The sequence below is a fragment of the Uloborus diversus genome, chromosome 5, assembly GCF_026930045.1.
Source record: "Uloborus diversus isolate 005 chromosome 5, Udiv.v.3.1, whole genome shotgun sequence".
Taxonomy (NCBI): domain Eukaryota; kingdom Metazoa; phylum Arthropoda; class Arachnida; order Araneae; family Uloboridae; genus Uloborus; species Uloborus diversus.
Window position 1 is genome coordinate 141,636,801 of NC_072735.1, and position 18,295 is coordinate 141,655,095.

Below are 18,295 nucleotides of genomic sequence, written 5' to 3' on the forward strand. Positions count from 1 at the left end.
GATAAATCCTTTGTTTTTAAGCATGCTGCTTCAGAAAAAAATACTTTAAAAACATTTTTTATTTAGTATATTTTTGGGACATAGATGGCAATACAGTGATTTGACTAGTTGTAATAACACTTGTTTAGTTATGGGCAAACTAAAAGCTCGAAATGGTCGTGCAAGTAAATTCATTTTTTTCCCGGAAAAAAAGTATTACTTATTTTTTTAATTTGTTAAATTACTTATTTTTCTTACAATATCATCGAATTTAAAATAACTTGACTCGCCAATCAAAGAAATGTTAAAATGTTTAAAAAATGGATAATTGGCAAATCGCATTTAAAAGGTTTGTCTGCAAAACAACAGCAAAATGAAGTAAATAAACAAAATAATAAAACTATACTACTGATGGGGCATTCCACGGTATTTTTGACATTTATGTAGAGTCCGTAACGTGACCTTTTTTGCCATAACTTTTTAATTTACTGTTTGATTAGCATATTATTTTATTTTGATCTTTTCCTACCAACACACCAGCTCAAATTGAAATAATTTGCAAATCAAACGTAAATTAAAAAGTTATGGCAAAAAAAGGTCACGTTACGGACTCTACATAATGTCAAAAATACCGTGGAATGCCCCTGATGCATTTTTTGTGTATCGTTCGCCAAATTGGGCTAATATTTTATTATCAACTTTGAGAGAGAAGGACAAAATGTATTACGGTCACATGTGCCCAGACCGGTATACCAATTTCGTAATACCGGTATTTACCTCAGCAAATCCCGGTATGCCCTTCTGCCTTCTGCCTTCTTGCTTTTACTTAAATAGTTATAAACACAATAGCTTAAAAGGAAATTATGAGTTTTAATTAATGGCAAAAACACACCTGAATAATAGAAAAAGGGTAAATAATAAAGTGTGTACCAATAAAACTACGATACAAAAAAACTCGGAAGGTCTGGTTCCTCAAGAAGAACCAGGGGCGGCAAATAGGGGGGTCGAGAGGGGGCGGTCGCACCCCCAAATTTTTTGAGAGGAATGATAAAAAACGAGTAAATTCAACTTACGTAAATCGCAAACCAATGTTCATGAAAAAAGAATCTTGCTGGTTCTCCGTAATGGTTGGAGAGACTCGACATGTTTTCAGACATGAGCAAGTGTTTTCCGTTTTTAGAAATTCATCAAGCCTTTACCGACCTTTTCAAAACAGAAAAAAACTGATGAAGAATCGTGGTTAATTTTAACTAAAAACGTAAACCTCATATAGGCTAAATATTTCATTCTTGTGTGTTCTGTGTAACGACGGTTATGAGAGGCTCGTGCAGTGGTGTGGCTGCATGATTTTCACTAAAAGTCTTGATATTTTACATTCATTGTCACGGTCATATTATAAGTGTGTCTATTCAATGAGTGTCATTTGAGAAACACATTTCAACTGCTCAATGCATAGTATACTTTCATAGATACATCTTAAAAATACATACTATTTTTGAAAAAAATATTTCATATCAACAAATATCTTTTCTGCGGGCTCTTTAACAACGCAATCTCAGCGTGACACAAGAGGGTCTTCAAGAGGCAACACAAGATGGTCTCTTAAATCATAAAAACCCTTCTCGATAATTCCAAAGCAGTGATTTTAGAAAACAATCCTTTCAATTATGAAGAAGCTAATGTCTTTTAACATGTCTTCATATGAATTTATATTCGTTTTGTTTGTATTGCGGAGAGTTTTCGAACAACTCTTTACTCTATCAAAACATCTTCAATCAGCTAACCTTAATTTTTGGACTTTTCAAGCTTCAGTGTAAGCTACAATTGAAACTATTTTTACATTTCACCTGGATGTATATTTCAACCAAGCGTGGATTTTTTCAAAAAATTCTTACTCCAGGGAATTTTAAAAAGGTGCAAATAATATTCAAATGAATTTAGAAGAGTAAACCAAAATGCACATGTGTGACGTCAAGTCAAAACTTGATTTAACATATTGTATAAAATAATAGATTCAGTTTCTAATGAAATTGACACAAGATTTGAAGATAAATATTTTCCTGTATTGTTGGCTCTATATTATCTGGATTCGATGTTGAAAGCAAAAAACAAATTGTTTCAATTAGGAGTAAAATTTATTGCATGAGGCAAGAAGAATTGTTTAGAGACTAGCCAAGAATAGACTATCCTACGATGGAAAATGAAGATCATCACAATTTTTAAAGTTACTTGGGTGATTTTGAAGAGCAAGATGTGAAAAGTGTGTTTTCATATGTAACTTAATTACTTCAATTATTTTTCAAACATTCCAATCAGTTCAGCCCGGAGAGAAAAATCATTTTCGTGTTTCAGGAGGTAGGAGAATTATTTTCGACGCACAATGGGAGGAAAAAAACTTAGCTGAAAAAAGAGCATGACACTGGGCATTGCTGGATCTGTAACAAGATTTTCTGTTCTTCCGTATTTTAAAAATCAAGCATCAAAACTTTATTAAAAGGTGAAAATTGTAATACCAAAACACTTGGTTTGATGACATATTTAAAAACAAACTACAAATTTTGTCATAAAAATTTAAATTGTTTTTGAACACTTATTTTTATTAATTTAAAACCCATATCATGATTACTTGCTGTTAGCCAATATGTGCTTTGGTTTCATACTGTGGTAATTCATATTTAAGAAACTCAACACCCCAAATGAAATGCTGAAATGCCGCCCCTGAGAAGAACCCTCGAAAATGTAACTGAAATGAAAAATTACTGTTGATGATAAAGAAGCATAAACATAACAAATCAGAGTGCAGATAAAAACATGCTTGAAGAAAATATGATGGGGTGTTTTTAAAAGATAACCTTTTGAGAATAGACTAACACTTCTCCTGGAATATCGATTATAAACTTGATACTGACGATCAGAGGCAAATCTTTCCATTACTCAAGGGCAGAGGCAAGAGCTGTTCATAACTTAGCAGTCCCAAGCAAGAGCAGAACGCAGTCACGGTACATTGACGTGTCGCAAAAATGGAAGGCAAGTAGGTTTTCCGTAATGAGAAAAGATAAAATGAAGAGAGTGAAGACTTTCATCCGTTTACGGATGAAAGTCTTCACAAGGATGATTCTCTACGGATGAAAGTCAAAGAACCCGAGTCGCGTGAAATCAGGTTCATTTCGCTAGCTTCACGCAAATCGTGTCAACCATTCGTCGTTGTTGAGTCGCGTGACTTGGGGTCTTTGTTTCAGCTTTTGTTAAGTCAATGATTGAACTTCCTCCCTCCATTTACTAATTCCTGCTCTAAGGTTTTCCGGTACTTGCTTACAAGTCTACCTTAACTTCTGCCATGTTTGCTTTAGAAGCTTTTCTAATAAATCTGAACGGTGCCAAACTATTATGATAAACGTATATACGTTTTCTTTCTAAAGGTTCTTGGTTCCTTTTAGAAAGTTTTTTTATTGGTAAGGCTACTGAATTCCTCAGAAATATTTTCGATTAATTTTAAGAATGTTACTGGCTATTTGAGGAAAAATTTTCTTATTTTATCGAGATATGTTATTTACAGAAATTAGGCACATTAACTGCCCATTTCTTCCCAGAAATGATCTGGATTCTTTTTTTTTCAATGCATTAAATTATAATGAATAGTTACTCATTTTTTATTTGAAAACACCAAATTGTGGGTAGAAATTGTGAGCGTTTGAAATTCTTATTAATTTTGTCTACTGTTAAAATAGCAAAAATTTTATAATTACAGCTTATTAAACCCTTTTTTTTCACCAAGCACCATGCAAATTCAACACAATTGAGTACTATTACCAACGTGGCCAGTAAATTAAATGTTATCTACAAACCGAGTTCAGCAATTTCTCATGTTAATTTCAAATGATTTACCATAACCCAGTCCAATAATTAATTCGTGCTTCTCGTTTATTAAACGCAGTATGTTTCCAACATGGCTGCACCGGCTACAAGCATTCATACAGCGCTAAGCACCCATTTGTATGTTTGTTGGACCTGTCTGTGAATACGAGCTAATGCTTCACGCACAAGATACTATTCATGTGTATGCACGATGATACTGCATTAACATAATCTAGCTAAAATATACTGCAACAGTACTTAGTGGATTCAATATTTGAGACAGTTGAGGTTATTTTTTAGGTTTATTTTTGAACGCAGTTATTGTTACTTTTAGTTATGCAGTTAAGAATACGATGCTTGAGAAGTTTGATTTCAAAATTTGTTACTCGAATAACGTTTTGAAACGTTGTTATTATTCTGTACTAGCCGCCTGCGGCGACCAGCTGGTCCGCCTTTTTACGCCATTCGCCTTTTTACGCCAGGGGTGCCGCCTTCGGCGGCTGCTTAAACAATTTAGCGACGACATTAATCAATGTTTTTCTCTATAAATCAGTATTATCATTCGTTTTTTTACGCCAATGTTTCCGCCTTCGGCGGCTGCTTAAATAAATTTCGTGGCGGTGTCAATCAATCTATATCTATCTATATCATTAATAATTTGAATGAAATATTTTCTAGATCTGTCTCCAGTTTCGTCGTTTGGAATATTTTTAAAGGAGGGGGAGGGGAGATACAAACGACGTACTCTTCATGCAAATTTTGTCGAAAAAAACCAAAAAGCACTTCCTCTTTTATGTGAAAGCACTGTTTTTTCTAAGTCATGGTGTATGTGGGGGAGGGAGGGGGGCATTGACATCCAATGTGCAAGCAGCCACCTACGGCGGCTGTTTGGCTAACTTGTCGTTTACCTTTTTACTTCAAGTTTGCCGCCTTCGGCGGTTGTTTAAATAAATTTGGCAGCAGTATTAATCAATCCATCTCTATCTTTTTTTTTGTGCCATTCACATTTTTACGCCAAGATTGCCTCCTTCGGCGGCTATCTACCTTTACAATCTATCCCTACATTTTCTTATCCATCTCTATTTATTTTGACCTCCTCACCCATTTCCTAATAAAAACAAAGAACACTCAAAAAACCGCTTTTTTTTTATTTAAGTAAAGCAAAAAAAAAAAAAAAAAAAAAGCTCAAATTCCCCGTAGTGTGCAAAAAGTAGCGTTTCACAAAGATAAAAAAAAATCTCGCTGTTTTTATTGAATTAATGCGCACAACTATGAAATGTAACGTAATATAGATACAGCGAAAGGTCCAACTTGGGGGGGGGGGGAATGAAAAAGAAATAAATGCAATCCCTAAATAAAACAAAAAAAAAAGGAAAGAAAAAAAGCAAGCGCTGCCGAAAAAACACGTGGTCATCACGTCAGACAATGTATATAGAAGTAAGCTATATAGTAAAAAAAAAAACATTAACATTGCTTACGATTAAAATTCCATCGTAAATATCGAATCGAAACCCAAGTAGTGACGTCACAGGCATAAAAGATTGAAGAACACTTTTTTCGACTGATGCGTGAAAGGACATGATGTGTTCAGCATTAAAAAAATTGTAAAAAAAAAAAAAAAAAACTATTGCGTATTTTTAAGAACTTTTTTCTTCTGAAGAGGGCGAAATGCTTTTACTATTACCAACTTAAATTTCAGAAATGAGGCTTTGATACTTCTCGCAGGATGATATTAGAAAAAAATAAAACCAAGAAAAACATGCAAATTAAAGGTTTTTTCAAAAATTCATAAAAAATACAAAAATTGCTCTATCTTCAAAATTTTTTTGTTCATCATATTTAAAATTAAATTTCCGACACTATAGTACCAAAAATATTTGTCTGGCGCGATTGGTTCTGAGGTTAAAAGTACTAAAAAGTGCTAAAAATCACATAAAACATTAAATAACTTTATTTCTAATTAAAATATCAAAAATCGAAGCCCGAGGTGCACAACTTCAGCAAAAACTACACCTGTATACCAAATTTCATCTTTCTAGGCCTTACCGTTTTCCTGGGATGCGCGCCACACACACACACACAAACATCTTATTTTATTATATGTATAGATTTACACAAAACAAAATGAAATGGATAAGAAATTTGATTCGGGAATGCGGTTATCACTCGAAGACACGCAGAAAAGAGAATGAAACTCATACACGCGGGTCAATTGTAGTTATACGCAATTTGCTAGAAATGAAAATACCATAGAAAGAGAAATGAACTTTTGTACGTACACAAGTATATGTATATACAATCATGGGCAGGTAAAGGACGGAAACCTGTATTTAATTATTTATTAATTTATTTTTTAAACATTTTGTACGTTTGCTTTATTTTACAATCTTGCTTATTCGGTTTGAACTGAAAAGAAACCCTCAAAAAAAAAATCTGGTCATAACATTTCCCTGTTGTTAATATTTAATTAAAAACGCGTTTCTTAAAATATTTCGAAAACATTCCACTAAACAGCTAATTAGAATAAGTAGCGCAACATATGTTTTGTATTCGTTGGCAAACAAAATCAATGCCGTTAGTTATGAAGTCAATTGTCAATACGGTTAACAAATACATTTTCAGCCTAGTTTTAAGCAAGCATGGAACTGCGGATTCTATGCTTTTGAAATTTTTCAAATATCAGATTTTCGGAGGGTTCCCCCACTCAAGTAAGTAGTTTATTTTTTATCCTTTTCTTTTCCTTTTTTTGCGTTGGAGTTGAAAAGAAAGCATATGCGTAGGAAAACCAAAATATGGTTGAATTAAGGCACAATAGTCGTTTGACGAGATTGGTGATGCACAGTAGAATTGGCTAATTTCTCTGCATGTTATTATTTTTTAAATGTAATCAAGCGGATTTTAAAACGTATTTCGTGGGTAATTTTAAAATTTTAATGGTACTTTAGTTTTTATGACCAAATTTCTTTAGTAAAACAGATGGATGGATAGATACACCGGTATATATATATGGATATGTGGAAAAATAGAAAAATAAAGGGAAAGGGGACGTCGTGATTCGCCAGTGCACCCGAATGCGAAACGACAAATGATTAGTGAAATGTGGCCGGCATTTTCTTTTGCACGCAGATGATGCTTTTTTCTTAATTTTCCATCGTTGATCGAAAGTATCTGCCTATAATGATGACCTATAACGCAGTGGTAATTATTAAGTTGACACCTCCGAAAATAGAAGCAAATCGAGTATGGAATCGTTGTAAAGCTACCACATAACGCTTACCTCCTCACCCCATGTAACGAAATTTGTCAAACTAAGAGAAACTTTGAAGTTCGTCTCTAATGAAAGTCGGAAACTAATTTGTCCTTCAGATTAGAAATCAAAAGAATTACGGAACTGGTGGGGTTCACTAATTTGTTCTTATTGCTTATAACAAGCAACACGCTTTTAAGATATTTATGCTAATCAATCAAATGTTTTTTTTTTTCAGTCCATATGCAGCTAAAAAAAAACTGAATACATTTGTATGTTTATGCGTTACAACAAAGTATTTTTCAATGAGAATGCTGGAATTTATGGCAAATTATTATTTTTTTATAACAAAACAAAATGAAACAAGTGCCATGTTAAATGATATGGCACAGAATTTCAAGCGGTAATATTAATCTTTAACACTCTCAACAAACCTTGAAATTATTTTAAATGATGGAAGAAAATAAGTTTAGCGAAACTAAACTGGAAAATAAACTAAAAGTTTATAACATAATTATCCGACAAAGTTCGCATACATGTTAAATTTTTGTGAACTGATTTTTCTTCATTATGAATATAACCAACATATTTGTTTTACAGTACATATTCATTCTTTTTGTTCATCTGCAGAACCGAATAGAAGAACTTAATCCAATGGCAGTTCATCGTCCTATGCTAAATAATGGAGTTGCATATTTTCTATTAAAATTTTAACGTTAATTACAGATATGATTCCTATTTGAAAGGGGTTACCTGTTTGAAAAGACACGAAGGTAAGCATGTTAGCTCTATTCAATAACAGTATGTTTTGAAGTAGTTTGTTACTATTCAGCTATTTATTACATGAAGCAATCTTTTCATAGAAAATAACTTTTGAATTAAACGTATCTATTTACGTCTTGTTGCGCAAGATCAAAAGACGCAGATGTTATTCAGAAAAAAGTTCGCAAAAAGTGTGTTCTCATTTTTTTTAATAATTAATTTAAAGTAAATGCTTCTCAATTCAAATATATTACTAAGTATTTTACGAAATGGCGATAACCGATAAAAGATAGTAACAGAATTTAAATTAAACAAGCCAGCCCCTAATACAATAAACATAAGATGAGTTAAAAGGAACTGATGTTTTATCATTGTCTTAATTGTTTTTCTTTTTGCGCATTTTCTTCTTTAACACCATTATTTGCAATCTTTTGTTTACAATCACGAACATTTTCAGGACACAAAATTTTATTGGTATTATTTACATTAGCTTTAATGATTTCTTCCGTTGTTTTTTGAAATATTTTTTTCTGATTTAGTTCTGTCCTCTCTTTTGTGCCTTACATTACATTGATTGCAATCGTAGAGCATCGACTCGTACAACGATTGCGCGAATAGTGAAGAAGCAATGAGACGAAATTTCGCTTTCAAAATACCATAAGATCAATAAAATCAGTTGCATTTCAGGAATGACAATAGATATATTTGTGGATACATACCAGTTTTGTTTTTATTTATTTATTTATTTTTTTATCGATCTGCGTTATCCTTTTAGAGGGTTTGAAATGGAAAAAACATCCGACAATCCAGTAAATAAATGTTCCTAACCTGAGGATAAGCCGAGCATTTTCTAATCAATCTTTTTGAAAATTTATATTCAGAAGTTATGACTCAATTCTGGAGCAGGATGTTTTTCAAATCTTTGGTTTTGAAAATTTTAAAATTCACTGGTTGGACTACTCTAAATCAGATATTTGTAATGTGAAACTGTTTGGTGGTTTGGTTAAGAATTTGAAAAACATAGTTGATTAAGTGTGAACTCAGCCTGAAACTTGTTTTAATCAGGAGACTCTTCTAACTAAGGATGTAAAAAGAATCAAGTAACTTTTTTTCATGTCTGTTCCGAATGAACCTTTTAATATGCAACATGAATCACTTTTACAATCTAAAAGTTGTACATGACTTCGGATCTTTAAGAATACTCCTTCTAAATGATATAAAAGGAACATATACTAAATCATTTCAGTGCAAACCAAAGAAAAACAAACGAGTTGAAAGAATTGCAAACCCCTAACTTGCTGCAGTTAAAGTGAAGGGCTACCATAAACGCTTACAGAACCTTGAACAAATGCAAAACACAACCCGTTTGCAATGTAAATTTAAGTCGTGTACTAGAAATTTTGAATGTTTTCAAGGAAATGTGCCTTTAGCCTGAAAAAAAAAAACTGTATTAACTTTAAAATTCTCTATGACTTTAAGCATAAACACTGTATATATATTTTTTTATTCTACGCAAATACACGTTTATAATACAATAAATAAATCGGTATGAAACATTGTAAGACACCAACTTATTTTAAGTCTTTTTTAGGATATGAGAGCCAATAACAGTATTTTTTGTTTTTTAAATAAAACCTTTTCAACTTCCAAGTACAGATGGGAACTCTTAGCATAAAGAACAAATAAGCACGAAAGGCGTTCGATTTTACTGTGAGTAAAGAGATCGTTTTATTGCGAATCAGAAAGAAAATTTGGAGCTCAACAAGCTTTTCCAAGAAGCTGTAGTTTCTGAAAAATTCAGAAAAGCAGAAAAACTGTAAACCATAAGGCATCACGTTTATGGTTACCTTTAAACATTTATTCGTTTTTCAGCTCCACAATTTCGTTTACGTTGAATTAAAGTAAATTCTTCTTAGTTACCTACAACGCAGGGTACCTAAACTACACAACTTTATTTTATATGAAAATAATTTTAGCAGCTTAATAAAAAAGTTTTCCCAAAATGAGAAATATATGCCATTTTCAGGATACATGAAATTGAATAGTTAAACAGTTTTTATGTACATACAATTTAATTTGTTAAAAGTTTTTATATTTATTTTTTATAATTATAAAGCCACATAGTTGCAGTAATTACATTCTTTATTTTACTTTCCGTTTTTTGTATCCATTGTTGACCCTTGTTTTCCAATAAATTGATTTCGATTTAAAAGGAAATTTTTCAAGCATCTTTTTAAAAATAATAAAAATGAAACAAAATTCTTTAAATTGATAACTGACATTTATTCATATTTTAAGATGTTGATAACTCAAATGGTTATAGTCCATTTCTTTAACGAAAAAAAATCAACTTTAATATTTAAAAGCCTAAAGTACTTGAAGAAAGTTTAAAATTAAAGACATATTCTTTGCTTAGCGAAAGATTAAAAAAATGATTTGAGCTAATCTTTCAAAACACTTAAGTATCATTCTCTAGAAAATTTAACTTTTGAACGCAAATATTTTTCAATTTCGAGACCTCTTGTTTTCTTTCTTTGTTTTTAATTCTTACATGAAAGTGTTACCTACTAGAAGTAACCATAAACAATGGCCCAGCTAAGTTCCAATTATTTTACTCATAAATAAAAAATAAAATAAAATGAAATAATGCCTTGTTTACGAAAAAAAATTAATGTTTAAAAATCGAGGCTAATTTAATATCAAAGTAGTAATTTTGTTAATTTTGCAAACAATCAGCTATTTAAATGATTAGTGAGAACATAATATTAAGCTCTCTTAATTAAAGTACGACTTAATTAGAAGTTTCAAATGAATGTTAAAAAGTAGTATTTAGTAAATTTAATGATGTACTGGCAACTTATAAGTTTGATAGAATGCCTAAGAATAATGTATTTCCCCTCCATCAATTATTTTCACCTCAGAAATAATGACATTGTTAAGGGTCTGTCATGGAGGTGAGATTCACAGAGGTGAGGAATTTTTCAGTAATATAGGCTTAATGAGTACAGGGAACTATTTTTTTTTCTTCTTTGGTATAATGTGCACATGTTATGCATGTGAAAGCATGTTCACTTCTCTTTTTTCATTACTTTCCATCCCTGAAATTCAATTTCACGGAGGTGAGAAGTCGCAGTTAACACGCTTAGTTTTTAAAGCAAAATCCACATCTTCTTGTTCTTCGACAAAAATCTCACAACTTCTTTATGGCTGAAAACAAACAAAGGGGCTCCTTTGTATCATGTAAAACTAAATTTGACGTCATTACTGCCACATGCTAATGAGGAATGGATTGTTGTGTTTAGGTAACGGAGGTGAGAATTTATTGTGTGACATGACTCCTCATTTTACTAAAACAAATAAAACATAATATTAAAACATTAAGTACTCTTAAACAATTAGTATTTGAGACACTTGCGTTAGGAATAATAAAGAAATAAGTATATACTTTTAATTAAACAAGTTGTTAAGCAACATAAAGAGTCACACAAGGTGTGTGACATGCCACAGAGGTGAGAATTCACATGTTGTAAACCAAAAATATACTACAATAAAAACTATTATTGAAAACTTGTTGGCATTTTTAAATACATATATTTTTGATAAAATTAAAAAGCATTGTTAATTGAATTGTTCCTTAAAAGTTTTTCTGTAAAAGGCGTGTGACAGAAAAGTTACACTCTTTGAAGAATGACCTATACATTTTGGCATCTAAAATATTTTCTGCAATCGTAAAACACAACTCGATGCTTTAAATCGTAATCAAAATGCACATGCCGATGTCTTGAAATAAAGATTGTCCGAGAAAGTTGTCTTCTTTACTTTTATAAGGCAGTTTTCAGATTTGTCTTTTATTAAATCCTAAGTTGTATGCATACAAATGAAAAGACTGGACTTTGAAAAAATTATTTATGATTTTATTCTTTAGTTAGAAAGCCTTAGCAAATAAAATGACATTAAAACTTAAAAAAGAATGATTCAAGGTGTTGCTTGAATGGTTCAAAAAATCTTGCAGTGTGATAGCGCTGGGATCTTCCCTCTCTTACTGGGCGTTAGTAATTAAGTACGGACAGTAAGAATGAGTTTTCAACTTTAGATATAGCATGTTTATTGAAAATTTCTTTTCTGGCAGGAAGTTTGTCAATGTGCGGTAGAAGGTCTTTTTTTTTTTTTTTTTTTTGAATGCAACATAAATTTGACTGCGTCTCAAACAGTTAATGGGGACCCACAAAAACATAGTTTGCCATTCTTGAAAAAAAAAGCAAAGTTTATGCACTCTTTTGTCATTATTTAGGCACTTTAAAAATGGCATAATCCTCCAAAACAAGGGGATTTTTTTTTTTTTTTTTGGATAAGAGATCTGGTCTCTGTATCATTCTTGAACTACGCTTATTGAAAACGTTGGTCGCTAGTGATAAAAAAAAAAAAAGTACTTTGTAAAGATCGAAAATATGCTTCAATTTTGAATTTCGAAGACATAATGGCTAAAAAGGAGCAAAAAAATTTAAAGCTAACACCGCTAATATTGGATTTGCACTATTAGGCAAAATGTGTGCCTATTTTTCTTCAAAGTATTTAGAAAATTCTTATTTATTTTTCACTTTTAAAGTAAGAGTATAATCTTATTTATTCAGAAGAAAAAAAAACATGCAAAGTTTACACATTATTCACCATCAAAATGTGCGCAAAACTTTCTGGGGCAAGTCGTATTATCCAAGTGTTTAGAAGCTATCATGAAGCTGAAATAAGAACAAACATAATAATAGTCTTTAAAATATGAAAATATTGTCTGGTGTCAGAATCGCAGTTAACATTTGAAAAGCACAGAAAAGAACGTAAAAATATCAAACACACCAGAGTTCAAAAAATCACGTTTTGAAATTCTAACCACCAAGTTTTCAACATGAAAAAAAAAAAAAAAAACAGCACCTTTTAATACAGAAATACTTAGTGTTGCCATATTGAAATCAATTCGAACAAAGATGATATTTTGCCTTTCTTTCGTGCCCTCTACATTTAATCATAAATATTATTTCATAAAAGTTTTTTAGAGGGGGAGAGGAAGCCATAACTTCTTTAAAACGAAAAGAAGTTTCATAGAAAAATTATTTTAAAAATCCCCTTCCCTCAAAAAGCAAAAAATAACAAAACAGTCCCCCTTTCAATTATTTTTATATTCTTTTGTTTTTGTTTTTCTTTTTTTTACGCATTGCTTTAATGTATTGTAGATCGGAAGGGCTGTCAGTTAGTTTAGATGGTTAGAGCGTTGTGCTAATAACTCAAAGGTCGATGAATTGACATCCTACACAGCACAAAATGTAATTTTTTAATGAATTCCTTAGCACATTTCTGAGCCAAGTTTCCACGAATGTCTAATATAAACTCTTCCAGATTTTCGAACCGCAGTACTATTGTGGCAATAAAATCAGAAAATGATCCTTCAGTGTGAATTGCTAAATAAGTATAACTTTCAAAAATTATTTTAGAAAAATAGATGCATAAATTTCACTTCCTTTTGTTATATTTATGACACTTTGCGTTAATACAACCCAAGATGTAGTCAAATTAAATGAGATGGTCAGTACGCCAATTTAATACCGCGAAGATCGTGGGTTCCTTTTCTCAGCTGCCAGAAAGTGTCCTGTTTTAATGACGTAATTGACTTCAGCTGAAATCTAATTAAAATCCCAGTGAATAGATTATCCAAACCCATTGCAAGATTCTAAACAAAAATTTACACAAAAACATTAAGCACAAAAATAAAAAACGGTTATTTTAACAAGGTAAATTGCAGAACTACTATAAATATATATTTTTTTGCTGTGTTTTTTTTTTCTTTTTTCCCCCTTTTTATGATGATGCTGTAACTTCCTTCATGCTTCAAACTTCATAAGTAAGGCATCGTTTTAAAGATTTCTGTTGCCGCTATCGGTAAAATATAAATAGAAATTCACATGTTCGCAAATTTTTAAAAAGTCTGTACCTCAGTTTCAGAGGAACGCAAGTCACATTATGATAATTTTACAGTAGAGAGGAAAAACTTTTCTGGCACATGCAAAGGAGGGGACGCGCGCTCATTTAACCCTAATAAATAATTGAAAGGGATTTTTTGTTTTTAAAGAATCGCGTTCACATGGCTCGAGCACTAATAAACATAAAATCGCAATTTTATTATTCACGTCATTCTGGCTCTGAGGTACAGAAGTTACACCTACAATATGTATATTTGAGGATGAGCTAGTACTGAGAAACTTCCTAAAATAACATAAGGCTTTTTCTTCCGTAAGTTATCGCCCTATAGCCAGAGCTACGGCAAAAATACATGAAAAACATCGCCAGCTAAGTCATTCCATCCGAGGACTGCAGCTTCGTGCTTCGTAAGCAAGAAACAGCAGTCCTCGGATGGAATGACTGTGCTGGCGGTGTATTTCATGTATTTCTGCCTTAACCCTGGCTATAGGACAGTAACGCACTGAAAGTACCATGTCTTGCCTTCAATCTTCGAGTTGAACTGAACCATTGCTTTGGTCACTCGTTTGGTTTGTGCTAACTCTATATTAGTTAAAAGTTTGTTTGGCCCTCTTGGCTTTCCTAAGTGGTTTTGCACCTCCAGCTCTGTCACTTCCTATTCCGGGCTGACGAGTGCTAATAAGCACGAAACTGCAATCCTTGGATGGAATGAGTGAACTGGTGGTGTATTTCATGTGAACTTAAGACTTGTTTTAACATACAAAAAGTACCCAATTAACTGTAACAGAAATCATTTCAGTAAGGTCCTCTTTTCCGCCGTCGTTTTTAAAATTAAATTTTTGCAACTATCATCATATGATGTAATTTAAGACATACTTGATTTTTAAGATCTATTACGCTCTCAAATTACACAATCATTATCTATTCGTATAGTTTGAGACATTTCAAATAATTCCATCCACCATTTAATACAATTCGCACGAAGTAATTCAAACTGGAAGAAATATTTCGATTTACCTGCTACACTTAATCGCCCGGAAACTTGTTTCCCTCAATTTTCAGCAAAAGTTCCCCGTGCATTAGCAGAAATGTAAGAGTGATTTCATGCAAACTTTCCGAACGTTTCATGAAGGGTTTCTGCGTTAAAGATAATAACGAAATTTCAATGCATATTATTTCGAAAGACATGAAATTTACCATTTTATTCGACGTCATTGGAAAGGTTTCGGAATTTTCGATGGTATTTGCGATTTATTTCCAAATGGAATACATTCCTAACTCTTGATTTGGTTTCTTTCAAATAAGATGTGAGAAGAGCTGTGATTGTATATTTTTTAAATATTTGAACTTGTAAAACTATTCATTTTTTTAAATTTTATTTATTTAGTTTTATTCATTTACTAGCAGTACCTGCACGGCTTTGCCTGTAGTAGAAAATTAAAAGGTCATTTGGTACACCTGTTTATTTACAAGTGGTGGATGATGAATTTCTCGCCAATATGGCTGTGTTAATTTGCTCGCTCATTTTATGGTAATTTGCTCGTCCATGTTATGATAATTTACTCGTCCATGTTATGATAATTTTCTCATCCATGTTATGATAATTCGCTCGGTAAAATGTTCTTAAAATTCGAATCGAAAAAGAACAAAATCGCATTTTCGAAAAATCGCTTCGAGGTGCTCATTACTATGTTACGAACCAATTTTGTGCCAAATTTCATGAAAATCTGCCAAACGGTCTAGGCGCTATGCGCGTAACAGGCATCCAGACACACATACATCCAGCGACACATACTTTCAGCTTTATTGTTAGTAAAGACATTGACAAAAAAAAAAAAAACTAAGAAGCAGTGATGGGGAGCTCACAAGTACGAAAAGTTAGAATAGTTTGTGCATCATGGATTGCATCCCAAAACTAAATTTGAGCCGGACTAATACATTTAGAGGCGAATCGCAATTCACTTTTATTCCATGCCTATCACAGAACTATGCAAAACCATTATCATGTGCCTGTTTGATTCACCTTTAGGTTCCCTATGGTCCGGCAATTAGATTTTTGTGGCACGGTATATCCGCCAGGAATTTCTGACCCTAAATTACACTGGGAACAGTGAAGCTATAAATAAGAATTATCTCCAAAATCAAACAAAACTGGGAGATATCTCCAAAATCGAGAATGAGCGGAACTTAAATTCAAAAAAAAAATCCCCCAAAATCGAATTTAGTTCGAAGATTTATTTCTTCTACGAGGAAGAATAAGAACAAAATACGATTTTCGTATACAACAAAATAAAAATCCTACTTTCTATCCTGAAGAAAATACAATTTAATTTAAAAGCTTATTATGCTACATAAAATATGAAAAGCTTACTGCCACACGTGCAAAAGAAAAAAAAAAACTTCATTAAAACAAATATATAAGAAAGTGAAGGGGGAAAAAAGCTTCAAAGAGCACTCCTTTCCAGTAAGTCTAAACTAACTTGTAGTAAATTGTACAGCTAATATTGCTAAGATGCTCCGGAGCAGAGCAGCAGAGTCGTTTGGGTCGTTTGAAAAGTTTTTTAGTAATTCAAAGTCTCCAGGAATATTTTGCTGTTTAGCTCAATAGTTGCATTGAGTTTAGCCTATGATTTTGGTGAAATTAGATGCCTTTAATTCTCCTGTTTCAATTGATTAGGGGGGGGGGGGAATCATCTAGTGCAAAAAAAAAAAAATATTTTAAATGATACAGAACGTTAAGTGATGTGAAAAATATTTCAAATTTTAAGTGGAATGTCATGTACACTTTCAGCTTTAAAAAAAAAAAAAACCCTTGATTTCAAACTTAAAACAACGCTTCGAGGAGCAAACCTGATAGGTCCGAAGTAATTTGTACCAAACTTCATGGCTGTAGGTGCTATGGGGCCACCGGGACGTGGGACAGAGAGATTATATCCTCATCTAGTAAAACTGATCTTATTTTTTTTTATTTAAAAATCAGTTGGAGCTCTTAGAGTAGCAAGTAATCTTGCACCATGAAACCTCAACAGAGCCGAGTAAACTTAGACTAATAATAAAAACGCTAGTAAATGACTAATATTTTTGAGCAATCACGATTGCTTATTGCTTTCATTTGACTGTTTTTGACGTTCCTTTGATTTTTCCCACCGCCACCCTCCGCACCATCACCGTGGACCGGCTGGCTCCTCACGATGCTGCTCCTATAGCGAAAGTCGTCTCCAGGTTGCATCCATATCCTACACACACGCACATACATACACGCACCTACACTCATATACATATATACACCTACACACACATACATACACCTACACACATACACAAACACACACACACACACACACACATACACACAACTACCCAAACACTCATGCCTGCACACAGACACAAACACACATGCCTACACACACACGTACCCCCCACACACAAACACACGCTTACATATAAACACACACACTCGTGATTGCGAAAAACATAATTTGAAATCAAGATGACGAAATTCAAATTAATTTTTTTTTCATTTGCTTTATTTTTCCGTTAAGCCTATTGCAGCGCTATTTTAGTAAATATTACGATCTGAAGTAAATAAATTAATATACGAATCGTTTATTAACCTTTCATTAATTGAAAAGTATTTTCGGTAAACACTGTTCAATTTGGATTTACATTCATTTTCTTGCATATAGTTCAACAGCGAAATTTTTTCGTTTTCAGTACTATTTTATAAACAAAACCTAAGATAATTCATTTCATTACGCAAGAGTTAAAACCATTTTAGTTTTTGTGTATTAGCTACAGAAGAAGTTCATAAGCTTTATGAACAAGCACAAAAATTTAAGTATTGTCCAATACACACCCCTTTTTTTTCTATTAATGCGCATTTGGTCAGTTATAAAGAAAATAATAATGACTGCCTCTTAATGACTTATACAGCATTCATACTAAGTCAGGTAGATAAATAAAAATTACGGAAAGCAGTTATCAACGATCAAGATTTAACATTTGTAAATTATCGTAGTTATTAATGATTAAATTATTTTATAAATTCAAGACAATAATTTGTAAATGATTAAGCTGTTACATTTTAATAAAGCGCTTCTAACGTAATATTAACTTAGCACTTATTGTTTTCGATATCGCGTTTTGTTAAATTTTAGAAGTATATTTTTAAACGCCCTATAAAGGAAATATTATTCTAACCCCAGATTATAGATTATTCTTATATATAACACAATTCACAAACTTTTTAAACAGTTGATTCTTGGCATAAACCCTGTTTGCTATTTCAAGTTTGTATTGCATAAAAAAATCACTTTTTACACAATATATTCCCTACATAAATTGGCAATTTTTTAGTCTGCACGGGAGTTTATAAAGTGAAAATCCTGTGAAATAGGGAAAAAAAATCATTCCCTACTTTCTTCCACATTCTTATCTTTCTCACTGTATGGAGAAAAAGTATTTTTAGACTGTTGTTCTTCTGTT